Genomic DNA, 5,633 nt, shown 5'->3' with positions numbered 1-5,633 from the left:
TCTTTCCTCCAAGCTCTACATGTTAAGATCTTCGCCTCACTCACATGTACATGTTTGTTTTTTCGTGCTTGAGTTTGTAATTCATTATTTCAGTGATTATATAAATGTTGTTTTCTATTAACAAAGAAAAAAAAGACAAAAATGAGAAAAGCTATTCTTTAAGATAAAGATGATCAAAATAAGTGTACATATTGTAGGATTGTGGAATTTCCAACCTTGACCCCCAGTTGGTCTTGAACAATAACAACCAATATTGCCTTCCATAATCTTTCATCTTAGCAATCAGCATGGACACCAACTGTCTCCATGGCCAGAAGCAATATCTGTGGGTCTACCATCATCGACACACAAAATATTCTGAGCTAAGACTACGTTAGAAATCAGGACCAGTATAGACACAAGTCGCATTCTGGAGCGCCTATGTAGGTACCCCCTCTTACTCTGCACCAGCCTAGCCCTGGATTTATTGTAAGACAAAATGTTCCGAATTGCTTAACCCCTTAAGGACACATGACGTGTGTGACACGTCATGATTCCCTTTTATTCCAGAAGTTTGGTCCTTAAGGGGTTAAACAAATTATTTTTGCAATTAAATTCAGCAAGAATGGTCCTGTCCTTCTGTTTCCCTTCAAAATTCCTTGAAATGTATTAACCTTACAAAAAGAGAGAGAGAATATGACTTTAGCTTTATACAGAGCTTCGTTAATTTTGTTATGCAAGATATTATTTCGTTTCTGACGACAGCGGTATAAGGCCACTCCACATGCAGCCCCTCCCCCCCCCCCCCCCCCCATTTGTAATGATGTCAGACAGATAACAGCAAGCAGCATTACTTACCAGCATCGGACACTGTGTATAATTGCATTTCTTCAACATTTCACATCACAAAGCAAAATGTATAACCTTCAAATAAACGGACAAAGACATTTAGCATGGGGACAGATTTCGTTGTAGAAGGATATCTCAAGGGAGAAATTAGCCAATTTACATAGTGCCTGGTTAACTCTTGTAGATGCAGTTCACAGCAAAACATTGCGATGGAAAAGAATTTAAGCAAACACGAGTAAAAAAAATTATAATTTTGCGGTCTTGCCTATGCTTTAATTCTAACTAGCCTCTTGTTTAGGAACATAGATGCAATAATAATTAAACTTTGTATTTCAGTTGGCTCCAAGTATAAACATTAATATAGATGCGGGATTATATTGTGTAAAGAAGTGGGAGCAGAAACGAACGATTTAATATATTCTGCTACAAACGTGAAGGTAGAGTTTGAGAGAGAGGTTTTAGTTTGGCTTCATAAAAGTCATCATTTTTTCCGATGAAACAATAACAAAGATATTCAGAGAACTAGCAACAATAAGAGCCACCTGTGAGTAACAGGGACACATGAACGGAATCTTGTTTTTGGTCTATAGATCAGAAATGTGTTTAATTTTATTTTATCTTATATTTACATGAGCAATCCCACTGAAAACCGACTCGGTAAGCAGACACACAAAATAATAATGATGATAAAAGTGTAGCAAATAAAACTGGACTGCGTTTCTAATGTATTGAAAAGCTACATTGTGTCCAAAAGCTCATCAGGGGTTATTTTGTCTTTGTGCGAGGTTTGTGTTATTTTGTTATGTGCTGTAGCACACTTATAGGGCCTAGCCAGAGAAGAGGGGTTGGGAGGTTCCCATTGGGCAAAAATCATTAAGGATAGAATGTATTAGAGTAATAGTGAGATGGGGGAGAGGGGAAAAGAAGACAACACAAAACGATAAGGCAGCAGGTTGCAGTGGTTATAGTGCATGGCGGGTTCATTTAAGAATCCAGAGCAACTAATCAAATGAAGACTATTCTGTTTTTTGTTTTATAAAAAATGTTTTCTTTCCTGCTAACAGCGTGTGTTTCTTTTGTGTATCTTATCACTTTCCCAGACTCGATTCCAGGATCTTTAAAGTGACGTTATCATTTCTAAATATTTGTAACACTCACGGAATATTATTCCTATCACAGCGCTGCGCTGTGCATAACTGCCATCAGATAGGTCTCTTGACAGCATGATGGAATGGATAGAAAAATAAACCTCCCACCTTTCATTGAATGCACCCTGTAACGCAGCGATTGTTATGGAGCGTATCTTGACGGATGCAACCGAATGAGACGTGTTTATATGTACACACATCGTAACGTGAAAGGAAACTCAAGACAAAAGTTTAATAACGAGACTAACAGCACAGGAACTGCTCGTTTTAAACACTGATAGGGATAAAAGACGAGTAATGGATTTAAATCCACATCAAACACAGAAGGAAGTAGAGATACGGAGGAGACTGTATTTTAATAAACACGAGTAATATTGTAGGAGGACAGGCTATCCATTAATAACCCTAAAAACATTGTGTTTGTTTTATAGAAGTTGATCAAACCTGAAATCTAATATGGACTATTTCATTCAGATAGATATAAACAGGGGCATTATTAGCTTCCTACACCTCCTGGGCCTTTATTCCAAAGCAAAATGTGATGACACTTTATTCAAGAATGTTTCGAAGGTCAATCCCTGAAGACGTCATTAAACCCTCACCCGTAATCGTGTATCCACCCCCTACAGCCCTCATCCCTTGTGCTACTTTATGTACATCCCCTTGTCGCTTTCTATTCTGTGTCTCCCATCACCTCGTGTCTCTTTATAGCCCAGTCTCCCCTCACCCCCTTTTGTCTCCTAGGATCCTATAATTAATTTTTCTGTCTCTCAAACACAATCTACCTTCTGTTTCTCTCCCTTTGTCTACCTGCTACACATGGCTCTGGTACAGGGATAGGCAACCTTCAACACTCCAGATGTATCGACTACACGTCCCATAATATTCTTAAAGCCATAATGCTGGCAAAGCATCAGGGGGAGACGTAGTCCACCATATCTCTAGTAGCATGGATGGTCGGATTGCAATCATGCCCCACTAAGCCTTTTTCCTCCAAGGATTGCATTTAAGATCCCAGTATCTATGGGCAGTGTGTAAATAGGCTGGGACTTAACACAAAGACGAACACCTTCCCAAACTTGTGTGTTATGTCCCTGCAACTCTATGCACGCACAGAATGCAGTTTATTTTTCATTGATCCTTAATGGACCCACTGATATAAAAATAAAAGCAATAGTATTATTCTTCTACCTGAATCGATCAGGGGCATTAGCCCATAAAGTCCCCCCTTAAATTCTCCTATGGCTACAAATAAAATCTCTAATCACAGACTAATCTGAAAACTACTGAAAGCTAGATCTATCCTTGCTGATTAAATAATTTAACATTATACCAAACAGCAAGGATTATGTTTCCAGCTACCAGCTGCTACTAACCTGCCTCTAGCTATGGCACGGATGGGCACGAACGAATACGCTTTGGTACATTAAAAACTCTTACGACTTTGTCTTTCTTGAGTGATGGACTGTACATTTGTGGTGTTTTTTTTACTCCCGTTAACCAAAAAAAAAGAACAGAGAAATGTTTCTTATTAAATCAGAACCTCTCCTCCCCCATTAACGCTGGGAGATTTAACTAGTGGGACTTATTTTATAGTCGCATTAGGAGCAAACATTATACACATCAAAACACGGCCGTTTCAGTCATTTTTAATCGTTGAGTGCCTTGATGAGTCCGCACTGTGTGATGTTGTTTTCACAAAGCACGATCCATGGTTTTACAGCCAGCCGGTGGCATTTCGCAGGACAGCCAGCCATGAAGGTGACTAACTTGCCTTTGCTTGTTCCGGTCGTCAAGCAGTTAATTTGCCCGAGCCCTTTCCAGCTGGCATATCGAGTGCTGTGCGGCCGTGGCACTAACAAATGTGGTGAGTTATGTTCATCTCATAGACACCGCATTACTACCTTTACATATTTAAAATTTGCCACTGTGGAAAATGGCTGGGCTGTAAATCATAATTAAGTGTTCATTTTATGATAGAGAGTTCTTTGCATTCATCTTCGAGCTCGCAGAAGCAGCCAGCAAATGTTACTTGCATTTTCAACGAGTACTTTTAGCACAAAGGGCAATATTATATATTAATTTAGGGTCGTTTCAGTACTGGATGGTTTCGGAGTTAAAGGGACATGAAGAGCACCATAACAACTTAATTAAAATAAAGTTGTTATGGTGTCAGGAGGTGCTTCCTTACCTGTGGTGGTTTAACACATTAACCCTGAATTGGCTCTCCAGCACCATTCCTCGCTGTCCCCATCAACACCCAGTGTCCGAAATTGTGTAAGAGTTAGCATGGACTGCTGAAGGGCAGGGGAGTTGCCGATTGGCTTAGGAAAGCCAGCTGACACTCTGAACCAATCAGTAGCTCCCGTTCATAAAAAAAGTACGTATAATGAATGAATTTGTGTATTTTTATTCTTCCCAACATGTTCTATGCAATGTTGCATTTTTGATTCAAGTTTTTTTTTAGATAACAAAAATTATATTCAAGTTTCCAAACTCTACTTACTTCATATGCGCTGTCCCTAATTCCTTATCACATAGTAATACACAAAAGTACTTATTATTGAATTGCTGCTGTTTTTGCAAGGTTATCCTCCCATATTCACCAGTATTTTTTTTTTTAATTCTTTTTTAAAGAAAACAAGGAACAAGCTTCCATTTGGTTACAAAATCAAAAAAATAAATCTGTAATTGATCTGTGAATATTTTACTAGCTCTAAAGCTATGTTTTACAAGAAAAACTATGTTACAAGATTAAAGGCTGGTTGTCTCAGACACAGAAATGATTTAATGGCGAGAATTTGCACATAATAAACTGGAGGAACTAGATCATCATGAATTGATCCCTGGACCTGCCCATGCAGAACTGGATACAGAAAACCTTTTCGATTGTCCAACATAACTGCTCAGAGCAGGAAATTACTATAAGGTGACATTGGGTAACCAGATAGGGGAACCGTGAGATCTAAATTCTCTTCTGTATTTGTTTTTGCTAAGACAAAATATACCCTACTGGAGCAAACTCTTACACAAATTATAGATAATTATCGGACTAACCTTTGCTTAACCCCTTAAGAACACATGACATGTGTGACATGTCACGATTCCCTTTTATTCCAGAAGTTTGGTCCTTAAGGGGTTAAAGGGACACTATAGTGACCAGAACAACTACAGCTTATTGAATTTGTTCTTGGTAGCAGAATCATTCCCTTCAGGCTTTTTGCTGTAAACACTGTCTTTGCAGAGACAATGCAGTGTTTACATTACAGCCTAGTGATAACTTCACTGGCCACACCTCAGATGGCTTCTAGAGATGCTCCCTATCTCAGTCTTGCCTAGTGTGCATCACAACATATCAGTATCTCCTCCCTCTGCATGGAGACACAGAATTTTCCTCATAGATATTCATTGATTCAATTCATCTCTATGAGGAGATGCTGATTGGCCAGGGCTGTGTTTGACTTGTGCTGACTCTGCCCCTGATCTGCCTCCTTCACAGTCTCAGCCAATCCTATGGGGAAGCATTGTGATTGGCTCAGAACAACACTTCTGATGATGTCAGCAGACAGCTTGCAGGTCTGATGCAGACAGGGGCAGAGCCAGCAGCTTCAGGCTAGATTTTACTATAGTTAGGGAGGCAAGAGAGGGCCGGGGGGG

Source organism: Pelobates fuscus, chromosome 13 (genome assembly GCF_036172605.1).
Source record: "Pelobates fuscus isolate aPelFus1 chromosome 13, aPelFus1.pri, whole genome shotgun sequence".
In the NCBI taxonomy this organism is placed as follows: domain Eukaryota; kingdom Metazoa; phylum Chordata; class Amphibia; order Anura; family Pelobatidae; genus Pelobates; species Pelobates fuscus.
Note: the sequence above shows the minus strand (reverse complement) of the source record.